The sequence below is a fragment of the Stegostoma tigrinum genome, unplaced genomic scaffold (assembly GCF_030684315.1).
Source record: "Stegostoma tigrinum isolate sSteTig4 unplaced genomic scaffold, sSteTig4.hap1 scaffold_435, whole genome shotgun sequence".
NCBI lineage: Eukaryota > Metazoa > Chordata > Chondrichthyes > Orectolobiformes > Stegostomatidae > Stegostoma > Stegostoma tigrinum.
In genome coordinates, this window is record NW_026728363.1 from 1,369 (window position 1) to 20,562 (window position 19,194).

The 19,194-nt window shown below is 48.3% G+C and overlaps 1 long non-coding RNA gene across 1 annotated transcript in view; it reads left to right on the forward strand.

Moving 5' to 3' along the window:
• Positions 1 to 1,310: 1,310 nt before the first annotated feature.
• Positions 1,311 to 19,194, forward strand: part of LOC132208504 (uncharacterized) — a 67,924-nt gene continuing 50,040 nt past the window's right edge. Inside the window, exons 1-2 of the long non-coding RNA XR_009444617.1 lie at positions 1,311 to 1,908; positions 3,688 to 3,846. This is a non-coding gene — a long non-coding RNA (uncharacterized LOC132208504). The remainder of the gene's footprint in view (positions 1,909 to 3,687; positions 3,847 to 19,194) is intronic.

The window sequence follows — 19,194 nt, forward strand, 5'->3', positions numbered from 1 at the left end:
GAGGGTATCCATTTTGGTAGCAATTATGGAAAAATGGAGTCTTGCTAAAATGGTGAAAAATTGTAGCATGCTGCTCCTAGAGGGAGCTGGGCAGCCTTGTGTCTGAATCAGGTAGTTTGCAGATGCGGCTGGTAATTGAGACAGCAAATGGAATAGTGTCCTTCATTGCGAGAGTGATGCAGTTTAAAAATCGGGAGGGTATGCTACAGTTGTTTTGGGTGCTGGTGAGGCTTGGTGTGGAGTAGTTTGTCCAGTTTTAGTCTCCTCACTTGAGAAAGGATGTACTGGCACCGGAGGGGGTGCAAAGGAGGTTCACGAGGTTGATTCCAGAATTAAAAATGTTGCTGTATGGGGAGAGATTGAGTAGACTAGGATTGCAGTCACTGGAATTGAGAAGAATGAGGGGTGATCTAATAGAAACTTTTAAAATTATGAAACAAATGGATCGGAAATTGTTTCCACTGATGGGCGAAATTCCAACTCGGGGGCACAGCCTCAAAATAAGTGTGAACAGATTTAAAACTGAGTTGAGGATGAGCTTCTTCATCCAAAGGGTTGTGAATCTGTGGAATTCTCTGCCCACTGAAACAGTTGAGGTTCCCTTGTTGAATGTTTTGAAAGCCAAAACAGATAGATCTTTGAACAGGAAAGGAATTGAGGGTTATGGTGAATGGGAGGGTAAGTGGAGCTGAGTCCGCAAAAAAGATCAGCGGAACGAGCTGGAAGAGACAGATGGCCTACTCCTGTTTTATTTCTTATGTCCATACGTCCTTAGATTGCCATCCTTGTCATTCCTCCTTCCCTGGAATAGGCCAGTTCTGAACTGAAGAGTAGGTCTTTAAATAACTCCCACGTATCAAATGTTGACTTGTTCAATAAAAGCTCCTCCCAATTAATACTGCTCAGCTCCTACCTAACACTGATGTAATTTTCCCTCCCCCAATTTCATCCCTTCCCACAAGGTCCTGATTATCCATGGCTGTCTTAAAATGTAAGGAGATGCGATCGCCCATTTAAGAAGCTCCTGCTTCACTGTTTTTCCCAAGTGGGAGTCAGCTACAGGCTTTCTTGTTCCACGATGGGGGAGGAAATGGCCTAGTGGTATTATTGCTGGACTGTTAAATTCAGAGACTGAGATAACATTCTGGGGACCTGTGTTCAAATTCCAGCACAGCAGATGGTGGAATTTGAATTCAATATAAAAGAAAATCATGAATTAAGAATATAATGATGACCATGAATTCATTGCCAAATGTCAGAAAAACTCACCTGGTTCACTGATGTGCTTGAGGGAAGGAAACTGCCACCCTTACATGATCTGGCCTACATGTGACTGCAGACCCACAGCAATATGATTGACTTTGAACTGTCCCCTGGGCAATTAGGGATGGACAATAAACACTGCGTAGCTAGGGATGTCCTCCTCCCATTAACAAATAAATAAAATTGGATTCTACATCTTCCGATCCAAGATCGTTTCTTGCTCTCGTACTAATTTCTTTGCTTACAGTCACTTTCCCTCCTGCCTGTCTTTTTGGAATGTCGTATAGCCCTGCGCACTTAGCTCCAGTGTTGATCTCCTTGTACCCATGTCTTTGTAATAGCTATAAAATCATGCCCGTCAACCTAGAAATGTGCTATTAATTTGTTGATTTTGTTCTGAATACAATGAGCACGCAAGCAAAGAGCCATGAATTTAGCTTTATCACTTGATTTCACCTCTTGACACTATTTACAGCTGTTTTCTGTTTGTACATGCTGTCTTTTCCAGTACCACGCTGAGTATTGTTATCCCGATAGTTCTTTCGTATCAGTCCGTGTGTATTCCTGGGCGAATGTGCTCGTGTGGTCTCAGGAGTTGCGGAGGTCACGGCTCTGGGACAGCCGTTTCATCGCCCTATGCTGCAGGTAAGAAGAAAAGAAAATCTCTTGCTCTGAGCTCTGCAAACCTGGGCAATGTCAAAAGGGAAACAAGGTCAAAAGAATTTCAACAAGAATCTCAAAATTAACTGCTGAATTCATATCAACATTACGGGGATCGCCCAACTTAGTGGCAACAACATCCCACTTTCTATTCTTCACAAACAATCCAAAGGCTGAAGTATCCGTATCCCTCTTAACTTGTATGGTTTTTGAGCTAATTTCTTGTTTCTAACTTGTGCATATTTGTGGTGCCTTATGACTTGTTGCATTTAGCAATTGATAAACTCACTCTCTCACGAGTTCAGGAGAAGCTAGTTTTATCGAATCCCCAGTGTGGAAACAGGCCACTCAGTTCAAAAAGCCCACAGCAACCCTCCAAAGAGCATCCCACCTAGACCCATCCCCATTCCCCTGCTCTATCCCTGTCAGCCTGCATTTCCCATGGCTAATGTACCTAACCTAGACATCCGTGGGCACTGTGGGTAATTCAGCATTGCCAATCCACCTAACCTGCACATCTCTGGACTGTGGGAGGAAACCAGAGCACCCAGCAGAAACCCACACAGACAAGGGGAGAATGTGCAAACTCCACACAGACAGTCATCCGAGGCTGGAATGGAACTCGGGTCCCTGGTGCTGTGAGGTAGCATTACTAACTACTGAGTCACCGTGTCACCCTGAGCTATCTTGACTCCTTCTGAAACATAGGAAGGTATCCACAAGACAAAGATCCTTTTTAATCAGCTTAATTCGTACCAACTGAGGTGGATCTAGTTGGGTGTGTAAAGAAGGGGAGTCTTTCACAAGGGAACTTAACAATTTGGGAGGCTCAGTCACCGAGGGAGCCTGACCGGAAGACTGGTCAAAACAATAATGATTCGATATGAATTAGTTAGAATGCAGCTGTTAACAGTAATCCTCCATCCCTATGTGGGAGCGAGATTTAACATTCAAAATCAAAACTGAAACTCTTGAACAAGGTAGTTCAAAACAGCCAGTTCTCTGATTGAGGTTGTGGACTTGCTCGCCGAGCTGGCTTCTTCTCATTCAGACGTTTCGTCACCATGATCGGTGACATCATCAGTACAGCCTCCAATGCAACGATGTTATTCTACTCTGTCTGGAATTGACACTGTCCAGTCTGTTACCATGAGTACTGTCATTTCCGGTTTTGATGTGTATGGGTTTGTGTGTGGGGGTCCAATTGTATCTGTTTGTTGGTTGCATTATGGGTGGAGAATCACGCCTCTCAGAGGACACTGCGACAAGGTAACCGTAGTAGCCCAAGCCAAGCATAGACACGCACAGGAATTCCGAGAGGCATGGTTCTGCACCTGTTCTCCAGCCTCACATTCTTGGTCTCTTCAGTCTGAATATGATCACTCAACCATATCCTTGATGACAAACAATGGAGTCTTACTTCCCAAAATCTACAAACAGGACTGTCCAGACAGATCCATTTGTTCTCATGATATCATCTTCTGCTGGAGGGATTCCGAAATGTCTGCATTCTTCCTCAACTGAGCATTCCTTGCATTCGTGGTTGACAGAGCTGTCAGCCATGTCCATTGTGCTGCAGGGTTCCCAAGCGGAATATGAGTTGCTGTTCCTGCAACTTTGGGGTGGCATCATTTGTGGCACTGCAGGAGGCCCATGTTCAGTTTGGTTATGACTTTTGAGGAACGGATGGTCCCTTTGAGATTGAAATTGGAGAAAGATTTCAGGATTTTTTTTTATGTTCTTGTCTTTCTGTTATGCCCCTAGGAAAAAAGCAATGAAAGTGCCGTTAATTTTTTGCATGGCGAGCTGCTGCATACTAACCGGTCTCTCACCATTACCAACACCTTGCCCTTGTGAAGGCAGATATGGATAAGGTTCTCAAAGCTGATAGAAGATTGAAACCACTCTAATCCTGTGACGATCGTAAGTTTCCCTTCTTTAAAAAAAAAATGCTTGCAGCTGAATTCGCATAATATAGAGCACAGTGGCTCTGGTTAACACCACTGTCTCAATTCCACCCTTTGGTGACTTTCTGTGTGGAGTTTGCACATTCTCCATGTGCCTGCATGGGTTTTCTCTGGATGCTCGAGTTTGCTCCCATAGTAGAAAGATGTGCAAGGTCGGTGGATTGGCCATGCTAAATTTCCCAAGGTGTTCAGTGATGTGTGGGTTAGGTGAGTTATAGGTGGATGGGTCTGGGTGGGATGCTGTGAGGGGCAGTGTGGACATGATGGACTGACTGACCTGTTTCCACACTGTAAGGGTTCTCTGATTCATGATTCCATGATTTTACTGAGCGCAAAGGGACAATATTGACTCGTCATATTTGTCTCACCTCTTTACACATTGACAAGAAAGCTTTAATGTCAGTTTCTTTGCATTTGCAACTTGTCTGCTGTCTCTGACAAGGCTGACTATATCTCCTTCTCTAATGCACATCTCCTGTCCACTGACACTGAAAGGTGACACTTGCTTTTCATTTAGTACAATCAATAAAACAATAGCCTCCATATTACATCCAGCGGCTTCTCTTAACACTCACACACTGTTCTTTTTTTCCTCCAGGTATTGACCACTCATCATTTCTAATTCCTCATCTCATCTCTCTCTCTGTCTCTCTCTCTGTCTCTCTCTCTGTCTCTCTCTCTGTCTCTCTCTCTGTCTCTCTCTCTGTCTCTCTCTCTGTCTCTCTCTCTGTCTCTCTCTCTGTCTCTCTCTCTGTCTCTCTCTCTGTCTCTCTATCTCTGTCTGTCTCTGTCTGTCTCTGTCTGTCTCTGTCTGTCTCTGTCTGTCTCTCTCTCTCTGTCTCTCTCTGTCTCTCTCTGTCTCTCTCTGTCTCTCTCTGTCTCTCTCTGTCTCTCTCTGTCTCTGTCTGTCTCTGTCTGTCTCTCTCTGTCTCTGTCTGTCTCTCAGTCTTTATCTTTCCTCTCCCTGTTCTCCCCCATCACTTCACTCACAGGCACCAACAGAGGTTCACAGTCACACTATGTTGCACATGCATATTCTGTCCCTCATGCACAAACACACTACACTCAAAAAAAAAAAAGTCAGGAACGCAGTCTCTCACGAACACACTCTGTCACATTCTCACTCATTCATACTCCATACCGTCTCACAGTCGTACACGGTCTTGCACACATTCTGTGGCACACTTGCATGCACTGTCGCAGGATCTTTTGCCAATGCTCTTACTCTCAAGTACACACACACTACCACAAATCTCTCCCTCACACACTTAGGTTTGCAAATTCACTTGCTGTCAAGCTCACTCACACTTACAGACACACTCACTCCCTCATGCATGCTGTAACACTCCCTTCTTGTGCTAACTCCCTTTCACACACTCTCAAGCACAGTCACTGGCACACACATTCTGTCGTGCGCACACACACACTTTCATGCACTGTCTTTGCACTCTTGAGCACAATCATATGCTCACCTCTCTCTTGCACACAGTCAATTTGATTTGAGTCAGAGATAATGGGAGTTGCAGATGCTGGAGAATCCAAGATAATAAAATGTGAGGCTGGATGAACACAGCAGGCCAAGCAGCATCTCTGATGAAGGATCTTGGCCCGAAACGTCAGCTTTTGTGCTCCTGATATGCTGCTTGGCCTGCTGTGTTCATCCAGCCTCACGTTTTATTATCTTGATTTGAGTCATCATTGTCGCATGTGCCCAGGTACAGTGAAAAGTTTTCTTCTGCATGCAGTATAGACAGGTGATATCAAACAAGGCGCATTAGTGAAACGGAACATAGTGACAGCTACAGAGAAGATGCACAGAGAGCAAGATCAAAATTAGATTTAATCTTTTCAGTGTCCTATTCAGATGTCCAATAACAGCGGTGAAGAAGCTGTTCTTGAATCTTTTCACGCATGTATACAAACTTTTTTTACATCTTCCCTTCAGAAAAAGGGAGAAGAGAGTGTAATTGTGGGGTGAGAAGGGCCTTTGATTATGTCAGTTTCTTTCCCGAGGCAGCGGGAAGTATAGGTGGAATCAACGAATGGAAGGCTGGTTTGCATGATGGACTATGCTGTGTTCATGACTCTGCAGTTTCTTGTGGTCTTCGGAAGAGCTGATGCCAAACCCAAACTGTACGAAAAGGTTGCAGTGACTGAGGGATTTGGGATGCAGTGACTGAGGGAAATGGAATGCAGTGACTGAGGAAAGGACATGCAGTGACTATGGGAAATGGGTTGCACTGACTGACTGAGATGGGGTGCTCAGACTGAGTGAAATGTGATGCAGTGACTGAGTGAAATGGGATGCAGTGACTGAGTGAAATGTGATGCAGTGACTGAGTGAAATGTGATGCAGTGACTGAGTGAAATGTGATGCAGTGACTGAGTGAAATGTGATGCAGTGACTGTGGGAAAGGAGATGCAGTGACTTAGGGAAAGGAAATGCTGGGACTGAGGGTTATGAGATGCAGTGACTGAATGAAATGCGATGCAGTGATTCTGGGAAATGGGATGCAGTGACTGAGGGAAATGAGATGCAGTGCCTGAGTGAAATGGGCTGCAGTGCCTGAGTGAAATGGGCTGCAGTGCCTGAGTGAAATGGGATGCAGTGACTGAGGAAAAGGAGATGCAGTGACTGTGGGAAATGGGCTTCAGTGCCTGAGTGAAATGGGCTTCAGTGCCTGAGTGAAATGGGCTTCAGTGCCTGAGTGAAATGGGCTGCAGTGCCTGAGTGAAATGGGCTGCAGTGCCTGAGTGAAATGGGATGCAGTGCCTGAGTGAAATGGGATGCAGGGCCTGAGTGAAATGGGATGCAGTGATTGAGGGATAATGGGATGCAGTGACTGAACGAAATGAGATGCAGTGACTGAACGAAATGAGATGCAGTGACTGAACGAAATGAGATGCAGTGACTGAGCGAAATGAGATGCAGTGACTGAGCGAAATGAGATGCAGTGACTGATGGAAATGAGATGCAGTGACTGTGGGAAATGGGTTGCAGTGACTGTGAGAAAAGGTTGCAGTGACTGAGAGATTTGGGATGCAGTGACTGAGTGAACTGTGATGCAGTGACTGAGGGAAAGGAGATGCAGTGACTATGGGAAATGGAATGCTGTTACTGAGGGTATTGGGATGCTGTGACTGAGTGTACTGGGATGCTGTGACTGAGAGAAATGGGATGTTGTGACTGAGTGAAATAGGATGCTGTGACTGTGGGAAACGGGAGGCAGTGACTGAGGGAAATGGGACGCAGTGACTGAGTGTAATGCGATGCAGTGACTTAGGAAATGACATGCAGTGACTATGGGAAATGGCATGCACTGACTGAGTGAGATGGGGTGCTCAGACTGAGTGAAATGTGATGCAGTGACTGGGTGAAATGTGATGCAGTGACTGAGGGAAAGGAGATGCAGTGACTGAGTGAAGTGGGATGCAGTGACTGAGTGAAGTGGGATGCAATGACTGAGTGAAGTGGGATGCAGTGACTGAGTGAAGTGGGATGCAGTGACTGAGCGAAATGGGATGCAGTGACTGAGGGAAATGGAATTCTGTGACTGAGGAAAGGACATGCAGTGACTATGGGAAATGGGTTGCACTGACTGAGTGAGATGGGGTGCTCAGACTGAGTGAAATGTGATGCAGTGACTGAGTGAAATGTGATGCAGTGACTGAGTGAAATGTGATGCAGTGACTGAGGGAAAGGAGAGGCAGTGACTGAGGGAAAGGAGAGGCAGTGACTGAGGGAAAGGAGAGGCAGTGACTGAGGGAAAGGAGAGGCAGTGACTGAGGGAAAGGAGAGGCAGTGACTGTGGGAAATGGAATGCTGTTACTGAGTGTATTGGGATGCTGTGCCTGAGTGTATTGGGATGCTGTGACTGAGAGAAATGGGATGCTGTGACTGAGTGAAATGGGATGCAGTGACTGTCGGAAATGGGTTGCAGTGACTGTGGGGAACGTATGCTGTGACTGTGGGAAACGGGAGGCAGTGACTGAGGGAAATGGGACGCTGTGACTGAGTGTAATGCGATGCAGTGACTATGGGAAATGGGATGCACTGACTGAGTGAGATGGGATGCTCAAACTGAGTAAAATGTGATGCAGTGACTGAGTGAAATGTGATGCAGTGACTGAGGGAAAGGAGATGCAGTGACTGACTGAAATGGGAGGTAGTGACTGACTGAAATGGGAGGTAGTGACTGACTGAAATGGGAGGTAGTGACTGACTGAAATGGGAGGTAGTGACTGACTGAAATGGGAGGTAGTGACTGACTGAAATGGGAGGTAGTGACTGACTGAAATGGGAGGTAGTGACTGACTGAAATGGGAGGTAGTGACTGATTGAAGTGGGAGCCAGTGACTGAGTGAAGTGGGAGGCAGTGACTGAGTGAAGTGGGATGCATTGACTGAGGGAAATGGGAGGTAGTGACTGACTGAAATGGGAGGAAGTGACTGACTGAAATGTGATGCAGTGACTGAGTGAAATGGGCTGCAGTGCCTGAGTGAAATGGGCTGCAGTGCCTGAGTGAAATGGGATGCAGTGCCTGAGTGAAATGGGATGCAGTGCCTGAGTGAAATGGGACGCAGTCCCTGAGGGTAATGGGATGCAGTGACTGAGTGAAATGGGATGCAGTGACTGGGTGAAATGGGATGCAGTGACTGTGGGGAGTAGGGTGTGGTGACCGATTGAAATTGATTCACTGTCTCAGTTGAACAGGTTTCACTGTCCCCGTGAAATGGGATGCAGTGACTGAGTGAAATGGGATGCAGTGACTGAGTGAAATTGGATGCAGTGACTGACTGATAATGGGATGCAGTGACTGATGGAAATGGGATGCAGTGACTGAACGAAATGAGATGCAGTGACTGAGGGACAGGAGGTGACGTGACTGAGGCACAGGAGGTGCCATGACTGAGGGAAAGGAGATGCAGAGACTGAGGGAAAGGAGATGCAGTGACTGTGGGAAATGGGTTGCAGTGACTGTGAGAAAAGTTTGCAGTGACTGTGAGAAAAGTTTGCAGTGACTGTGGGAAATGGGACGCAGTGACTGAGGGAAATGGGACACAGTGACTGAGGGAAATGGGACACAGTGACTGAGTGAAAAGGGATGCAGTGACTGAGTGAAAAGGGATGCAGTGACTGAGGGTAATGTGGTGCAGTGACTGAGTGAAATGGGATGCAGTGTCTGAGGGTAATGGGATTATGTGACTGAGTGAAATGTGACGCAGTGACCGAGTGAAATGGGAGGCAGTGACTGAGGGACAGGAGGTGCCGTTACTGAGGGAAATGGATTGCTGTGACTGAGGGTAATGGGATGCACTGTCTCAGTTCAATGAGATTCACTGTCTCAGTTCAATGAGATTCACTGTCTCAGTTGAATGGGATGCAGTGACTGAGTGAAAAGGGATGCTGTGACTGAGTGAAATGGGATGCTGTGACTGAGAGAAATGGGATGCTGTGACTGAGGGAAATGGGAGGCAGTGACTGAGGGTAAGGAGATGCAGTGACTGACTGAAATGGGAGGTAGTGACTGAGTGAAATGAGAGGGAGTGACTGAGTGAAGTGGGAGGCAGTGACTGAGTGAAGTGGGAGGCAGTGACTGAGTGAAGTGGGAGGCAGTGACTGAGTGAAGTGGGAGGCAGTGACTGAGTGAAGTGGGAGGCAGTGACTGAGTGAAGTGGGAGGCAGTGACAGAGGGTAATGGGAGGCAGTGACAGAGGGTAATGGGATGCAGTGACAGAGGGTAATGGGATGCAGTGACTGAGCGAAATGGGATGCAGTCACTGAGTGAAATGGGGTGCTGAGACTGACGGTAATGGCATGCAGTCACTGAGTGAAATGGCATGTAGTGACTGAGAGAAATAGAATGCAGTGATTGAGGGAAATAAGATGCATTGACTGAGGGAAATGAGATGCAGTGACAGAGGGAAATGGGACGCAGTGACTGAGTGTAATGGGACGCAATGACTGAGGGTAACGTGATGCCGTGACTGTGGGGAATATTGCGCGGTGACTGATGGAAATCGATTCGCTGTCTCAGTTGAATAGGATTCACTCTCTCCATTAAATGTGATGCAGTGACTGAGTGAAATGGGATGCAGTGACTGTGGGAAATGGGATGTAGTGACTGAGAGAAATGGGATGCAGTGAGTGTGGGAAAAGGGATTCAGTGACTGAGTGAAATGGGATGCAGTGTCTGAGTGAAATGGGATACAGTGACTGAGGGAAATGGGGTGCAGTGACTGAGTGAAATGGGATGCAGTGACTGAGTGAAATGGGATGCAGTGACTGAGTGAAATGGGATGCAGTGACTGAGTGAAATGGGATGCAGTGACTGAGGGGAATGGGATGCAGTGACTGAGGGGAATGGGATGCAGTGACTGACTGAAATCGGATGCAGTGACAGAGTGAAATAGGATGCAGTGACAGAGTGAAATAGGATGCAGTGACCGTGGGAAATGGGATGCAGTGTCTGAGTGAAATGGGATACTGTGACTGAGGGAAATGGGATCCAGTGACTGAGTGAAATGGGATCCAGTGACTGAGTGAAATGGGATGCAGTGACTGAGGAAATGGGAAGCAGTGACTGAGTGAAATGGGATGCAGTGACCGTTTGAAATGGGATGCAGTGTCTGAGTGAAATGGGATACTGTGACTGAGGGAAATGGGATGCAGTGACTGAGTGAAATGGGATGCAGTGACTGAGTGAAATGGGATGCAGTGACAGAGTGAAATAGGATGCAGTGACCGTGGGAAATGGGATGCAGTGTCTGAGTGAAATGGGATACTGTGACTGAGGGAAAGCAGATGCAGTGACTGAGTGAAATGTGATGCCGTGACTGAGTGAAATGTGATGCCGTGACTGAGTGAAATGTGATGCCGTGACTGAGTGAAATGTGATGCCGTGACTGTGTGAAATGTGATGCAGTGACTGCGTGAAATGTGATGCAGTGACTGCGTGAAATGGATGCAGTGACTGAGTGAAATGGGGTGCTGAGACTGACGGTAATGGGATGCAGTCACAGAGTGAAATGGCATGCAGTGACTGAGTGAAATGGGATGCAGTGATTGAGGGAAATAAGATGCATTGACTGAGGGAAATGAGATGCAGTGATTGAGGGAATGGAGATCCAGTGACTTGGAAATGGAATGCTGTGACTGAGGGCAATGGGATGCACTGTCTCAGTTCAATGAGATGCAGTGACTGAGTCAAATGGGATGCAGTGACTGAGTCAAATGGGATGCAGTGACTGAGTCAAATGGGATGCAGTGACTGAGTCAAATGGGATGCAGTGACTGAGTCAAATGGGATGCAGTGACTGAGTCAAATGCGATGCAGTGACTGTATGAAATGGGATGCATTGACTGGAAGAAATCGGATGCAGTGACTGAGTGAAATGGGATGCAGTGACTGTGGGAAATGGGATGTAGTGACTGAGAGAAATGGGATGCAGTGACTGTGGGAAATGGGATGCAGTGACTGAGTGAAATGGGATGCAGTTACTGTGGGAAATGGGATGTAGTGACTGAGAGAAATGGGATGCAGTGACTGTGGGAAATGGAATGCTGTGACTGAGGGTAATGGGATGCACTGTCTCAGTTCAATGAGATTCACTGTCTCAGTTCAATGAGATTCACTGTCTCAGTTCAATGAGACTCACTGTCTCAGTTAAATGGGATGCAGTAACTGAGTGAAATGGGGTGCTGTGACTGACTGAAATGGGATGCTGTGACTTAGGGAAATGGGAGGCAGTGACTGAGTGAAATGGGATGCCGTCACTGAGTGAAATGGGATGCCGTCACTGAGTGAAATGGGATGCAGTCACTGAGGGAAATGAAATGCAGGGACTGAGGGTTATGAGACGCAGTGACTGAATGAAATGCGATGCCGTGACTGTGGGAAATGGGATGCAGTGACTTAGTGAAATGAGATGCAGTGACTGAGGGAAAGGAGATGCAGTGACTGTGGGAAATGGGTTGCAGTGACTGTGGGAAATGGGTTGCAGTGACTGAGGGAAATGGGATGCAGTGACTGTCTGAAATGGGAGGTAGTGACTGACTGAAATGGGAGGCAGTGACTGAGTGAAGTGGGAGGCAGTGACTGAGTGAAGTTGGAGGCAGTGACTGAGTGAATTTGGAGGCAGTGACTGAGTGAAGTGGGATGCAGTGACTGAGGGAAATCGGACCCAGTGACTGAGGGTAATGGGATGCAGTGACTGAGGGTAATGGGATGCAGTGACTGAGGGTAATGGGATGCAGTGACTGCGGGAAAGGAGATGCAGTGACTGGGGGAAATGGGTTGCAGTGACTGGGGGAAATGGGTTGCAGTGACTGTGGGAAATGGGTTGCAGTGACTGTGGGAAATGGGCCGCAGTGCCTGAGTGAAATGGGATGCAGTGCCTGAGTGAAATGGGATGCAGTGCCTGAGTGAAATGGGATGCAGTGCCTGAGTGAAATGGGACGCAGTGCCTGAGGGTAATGGGATGCAGTGACTGAATGAAATGCGATGCAGTGACTGTGGGAAATGGGATGCTGTGACTGAGTGAAATGTGATGCAGTCACTGAGTGAAATGTGATTCAGTCACTGAGGGAAATGAGATGCAGTGACTGAGTGAAATGTGATGCAGTCACTGAGTGAAATGTGATGCAGTGACTGAGTGAAATGTGACGCAGTGACTGAGAGAAAGGAGATGCAGTGACTGACTGAAATGGGAGGAAGTGACTGACTGAAATGGGAGGGAGTGACTGAGTGAAGTGGGAGGCAGTGACTGAGTGTAATGGGATGCAGTGACTGAGGGTAATGGGATGCAGTGACTTAGTGAAATGAGATGCAGTGACTGAGGGAAAGGAGATGCAGTGACTGGGGGAAATGGGTTGCAGTGACTGGGGGAAATGGGTTGCAGTGACTGTGGGAAATGGGTTGCAGTGACTGAGGGAAATGGGATGCAGTGCCTGAGTGAAATGGGCTGCAGTGACTGACGGAAATGGGATGCAGTGACTGAACGAAATGGGATGCAGTGACTGAGTGAAATAGGTTGCAGTGACTGAGTGAAATGGGATGCAGTGACTGAGTGAAATGGGATGCAGTGACTGAGTGAAATGGGATGCACTGACTCAGGGAAATGGGATGCAGTTACTGACTGAAATGAGATGCAGTGACTGATGGAAATGGTATGCAGTGACTGATGGAAATGCGATGCAGTGTCTGAGGGAAATGGGATGCTGTGACTGAGCGTACTGTGATGCAGTGCCTGAGGGTAATGGGATGTAGTGACTGATAGTGATGGGATGCAGTGATTGAGGGAAATGGCCTGCAGTGACTGCGTGAAATGGGATGCAGTGACTGAGGAAAGGAGATGCAGCGACTGTGGGAAATGGGAAGCGGTGACTGAGTGGAATGTGAAGCATTGAATGAGTGAAATGAGATGCAGTGACTGTTTGAAATGGGATGCAGTGGCTGTGTGAACTGGGATGCGGTGACTGTGTGAACTGGGATGAGGTGACTGTGTGAACTGGGATGCAGTGGCTGAGTGAAATGCGATGCAGTGACTCAGGTACTGGGAAGGAGTGACTGAATTAATCGGGATGCAATGCCCGAGCGGGCTTGGGGTGCAGTGAATTAGGGAAATGGGATACAGTGCCTGAGTGAAATGTGATGCACAGACTGAGTGAAATGGGATGCAGTGACTGAATGGAATGGGATGCAGTGACTGAGTGGAATGGGATGCAGTGACTGAGTGGAATGGGATACAGTGACTGAGTGGAATGGGATGCAGTGACTGAGTGGAATGGGATGCAGTGTCTCATTGAATTGGGATGCAGTTAATGAGTGAAATGAGATGCAGTGACTGATGGAAATTGAATGCAGTGACAGAGTGACATGAGCTGCAGTGCCTGATGGAAATGGGATGCAGTTTTTGTGGGACATGGGATGCAGTGACTGAGGTCCTGGGAAGGAGTGACTGAGGTAATGGGGAGGCAGTGTCCAAGCGGGCTTGGAGTACAGTGACTGAGGGAGATGGGATACAGTGGCTGAGAGAAATGGGATGCACTGTCTTAGTGAAATGGGATGCACTGGCTGAGTGAAATGGGATGCAGTAACTGGTGGAAATGGGATGCAGTGACTGATCGAAATGGGATGCAGTGACTGACAGTAATTGGATGGAGTGACGGACGGTAATGGGATGCAGTGACTGAGGGAAACGGGACGCAGTGTCAGAGTGAAATGGGATGCACTGACTCTTGGAAATGGATTGCAGTGACTGTTGGCAATGGGATGCAGTCACTGTTGGAAATGGGATGCAGTGACTGTGGGAAATGGGATGCAGTGACTGTGGGAAATGGCATACTGTGACTCAGGGTAATGGGATGTAGTGACTGAGGGGAATGGGATGCAGTGGCTGAGTGAAATGGGATGCACTGACTCTTGGAAATGGATTGCAGTGACTGTTGGCAATGGGATGCAGTCACTGTTGGAAATGGGATGCAGTGACTGTGGGAAATGGGATGCAGTGACTGTGGGAAATGGCATACTGTGACTCAGGGTAATGGGATGTAGTGACTGAGGGGAATGGGATGCAGTAACTGAGTGAAATGGGATACTGTGACTGAGGAAAGGAGATGCAATGACTATGGGAAATGGGATGCAGTGACTGAGTGAAATGGGATGCAGTGACTGAGGGTAATTGGATGCAGTGACTGATGGAAATGGGATGCAGTGACTGATGGAAATGGGATGCAGTGTCTGAGGGAATTGGGATGCAGTGTCTGAGGGAAATGGGATGCTGTGACAGAGCGTACTGTGATGCAGTGACTGAGGGTAATGGGATGTAGCAACTGATGGTAATGGGATGCAGTGACTGAGAGAAATGGCCTGCAGTAACTGAGTGAAATGGGATGCAGTGACTGAGGAAAGGAGATGCAGTGATTGTTGGAAATGGGAAGCGGTGACTGAGTGGAATGTGAAGCATTGAATGAGTGAAATGAGATGCAGTGACTGTTTGAAATGGGATGCAGTGGCTGTGTGAACTGGGATGCGGTGACTGTGTGAACTGGGATGCAGTGGCTGAGTGAAATGCGATGCAGTGACTCAGGTACTGGGAAGGAGTGACTGAATTAAGAGGGATGCCGTGTCGAAGCGGGCTTGGGATGCAGTGACTTATTGAAATGGGATACAGTACCTGAGTGAAATGCGATGCACTGACTGAGTGAAATGGGATGCAGTGTCTGAGTGGAATGGGATGCAGTGACTGAGTGGAATGGGATGCAGTGATTGGGTGAAATGAGATGCAGTGGGAGTGAAATGGGATGCAGTGACTGGTGGAAATGAGATGCAGTGTCTGTGGGAAATGGGATGCTGGGACTGAGGGTAATGGGATGCAGTGACTGACGGAACTGGGATGCGGTGACTGCGTGAACTGGGATGTGGTGACTGTGTGAACTGGGATGCGGTGACTATGTGAACTGGGACGCAGTGGCTGAGTGAAATGGGATGCAGTGGCTGAGTGAAATGGGATGCAGTGGCTGAGTGAAATGGGATGCAGTGACTGAGGGACATGGGATGCAGTGACTGAGGGACGTGGGAAGCAGTGACTGAGTGAAATGTGATGCAGAGACTGAGGGAAAGGAGATGCAGTGACTATGGGAAATGGGATGCAGTGAGTGTGGGAAATTGAATGCAGCACCTGTGAGATACGGGAAACAGTGACTGATGGAAATGGAATGCAGTGACTGAGTGAAATGTGGTGCAGTGACTGAGTGAAATGGGATGCAGTGACTGACGGACATGGGAGGCAGTGACTGAGGGACATGGGATGCTTTGACCGAGTGAAATGAGATGCAGTGACTAAGGGAAATGGGATGCAGTGACTGCGTGAAATGGGATGCAGTGAATTAGTGAAATGAGATGTAGTGACTGATGGAAATGTGATGCAGTTACCATGGGACATGGGATGCAGTGACTGAGGGAAAGGATATGCTGTGACTCAGGTACTGGGAAGGAGTCACTGAATTAATAGGGATGCACTGCCCGAGCGGGCTTGGGGTGCAGTGAATTAGGGAAATGGGATACAGTGGCTGAGTGAAATGTGATGCAGTGACTGAGTGAAATGTGATGCAGTGACTGAGTGAAATGGGATGCAGTGACTGAATGGAATGGGATGCAGTGACTGAGGGTAATGGGATGTAGTGACTGTTGGTTATGGGATGCAGTGACTGAGGAAAGGAGATGCAGTGATTGTGGGAAATGGGAAGCGGTGACTGAGTGGAATGTGAAGCATTGAATGAGTGAAATGAGATGCAGTAACTGTTTGTAGTGGGATGCAGTGGCTGTGTGAACTGGGATGCGGTGACTGTTCTGAACTGGGATGCGGTGACTGTGTGAACTGGGATGCAGTGGCTGAGTGAAATGTGATACAGTGACTCAGGAACTGGGAAGGAGTGACTGAATTAATAGGGATGCAGTGCCCGAGCGGGCTTGGGGTGCAGTGACTTAGGGAAATGGGATACAGTGCCTGAGTGAAATGTGATGCACTGAATGAGTGGAATGTGATGCACTGAATGAGTGGAATGGGATGCAGTGACTGAGTGGAATGGGATGCAGTGACTGAGTGAAATGGGATGCAGTGACTGAGTGAAATGAGATGCGGTGACACACGGACATGGGATGCAGTGACTGAGGGAATTGGGATGCAATGACTGAGTGAAATGGGATGCAGTGACTGAGTGAAATGGGATGCAGTGACTGAGTGAAATGGGATGCAGTGACTGAGTGAAATGGGATGCAGTGACTGAGTGAAATGGGATGCACTGACTGAGTGAAATGCGATGCACTGACTGAGTGAAATGCGATGCACTGACTGAGTGAAATGCGATGCACTGACTGAGTGAAATGCGATGCACTGACTGAGTGAAATGCGATGCACTGACTGAGTGAAATGCGATGCACTGACTGAGTGAAATGCGATGCACTGACTGAGTGAAATGGGATGCAGTGACTGAGTGAAATGAGATGCATTGTTTGATGGAAATGAGATGAAGTGACTGAGGGAAATGGGATGCAGTGACTGAACGAAATGGGATGCAGTGACTGAGTGAAATAGGTTGCAGTGACTGAGTGAAATGGGATGCAGTGACTGAACGAAATGGGATGCAATGACTGAGTGAAATAGGTTGCAGTGACTGAGTGAAATGGGATGCAGTGACTGAGTGAAATGGGATGCACTGTCTTAGTGAAATGGGATGCAGTGGCTGAGTGAAATGGGATGCAGTAACTGGTGGAAATGGGATGCAGTGACTGATCGAAATGGGATGCAGTGACTGATCGAAATGGGATGCAGTGACTGACAGTAATTGGATGGAGTGACGGACGGTAATGGGATGCAGTGACTGAGGGAAACGGGACGCAGTGTCAGAGTGAAATGGGATGCAGCCAATGAGTGAAATGGCCGGCAGTGATTGAGTGATGTGGGATGCAGTGACTGATGGAAATGGGATGCAGTGACTGTGGGAAATGGGATGCAGTGACTGAGGGAAAGGAGATGCAGTGACTGTGGGAAATGGCATACTGTGACTCAGGGTAATGGGATGTAGTGACTGATGGGAATGGGATGCAGTGACTGAGTGAAATGGGACACTGTGACTGAGGAAAGGAGATGCAGTGACTATGGGAAATGGGATGCAGTGACTGAGTGAAATGGGATGCACTGACTCAGGGAAATGGGATGCAGTGTCTGAGGGAAATGGGATGCAGTGTCTGAGGTAAATGGGATGCTGTGACTGAGCGTGCTGTGATTCAGTGACTGAGGGTAATGGGATGTAGTGACTGATGGTAATGGGATGCAGTGACTGAGAGAAATGTCCTGCAGTAACTGAGTGAAATGGGATACAGTGACTGAGGAAAGGAGATGCAGTGATTGTGGGAAATGGGAAGCGGTGACTGAGTGGAATGTGAAGCATTGAATGAGTGAAATGAGAGGCAGTGACTGTTTGAAATGGGATCCAGTGGCTGTGTGAACTGGGATGCGGTGACTGTGTGAACTGGGATGCAGTGGCTGAGTGAAATGCGATGCAGTGACTCAGGTACTGGGAAGGAGTGACTGAATTAAGAGGGATGCAGTGCCGAAGCGGGCTTGGGGTGCAGTGACTTATTGAAATGGGATACAGTGCCTGAGTGAAATGCGATGCACTGACTGAGTGAAATGGGATGCAGTGTCTGAGTGGAATGGGATGCAGTGACTGAGTGGAGTGGGATGCAGTGACTGAGTGGAGTGGGATGCAGTGACTGAGTGGAGTGGGATGCAGTGACTGAGTGGAGTGGGATGCAGTGACTGAGTGGAGTGGGATGCAGTGACTGAGTGGAGTGGGATGCAGTGACTGAGTGGAGTGGGATGCAGTGACTGAGTGGAGTGGGATGCAGTGACTGAGTGGAGTGGGATGCAGTGACTGAGTGGAGTGGGATGCAGTGACTGAGTGGAGTGGGATGCAGTGACTGAGTGGAGTGGGATGCAGTGACTGAGTGGAGTGGGATGCAGTGACTGAGTGGAGTGGGATGCAGTGACTGAGTGGAGTGGGATGCAGTGACTGAGTGGAGTGGGATGCAGTGACTGAGTGGAGTGGGATGCAGTGACTGAGTGGAGTGGGATGCAGTGACTGAGTGGAGTGGGATGCAGTGACTGAGTGGAGTGGGATGCAGTGACTGAGTGGAGTGGGATGCAGTGACTGAGTGGAGTGGGATGCAGTGACTGAGTGGAGTGGGATGCAGTGACTGAGTGGAGTGGGATGCAGTGACTGAGTGGAGTGGGATGCAGTGACTGAGTGGAGTGGGATGCAGTGACTGAGTGGAGTGGGATGCAGTGACTGAGTGGAGTGGGATGCAGTGACTGAGTGGAGTGGGATGCAGTGACTGAGTGGAGTGGGATGCAGTGACTGAGTGGAGTGGGATGCAGTGACTGAGTGGAGTGGGATGCAGTGACTGAGTGGAGTGGGATGCAGTGACTGAGTGGAGTGGGATGCAGTGACTGAGTGGAGTGGGATGCAGTGACTGAGTGGAGTGGGATGCAGTGACTGAGTGGAGTGGGATGCAGTGACTGAGTGGAGTGGGATGCAGTGACTGAGTGGAGTGGGATGCAGTGACTGAGTGGAGTGGGATGCAGTGACTGAGTGGAGTGGGATGCAGTGACTGAGTGGAGTGGGATGCAGTGACTGAGTGGAGTGGGATGCAGTGACTGAGTGGAGTGGGATGCAGTGACTGAGTGGAGTGGGATGCAGTGACTGAGTGGAGTGGGATGCAGTGACTGAGTGGAGTGG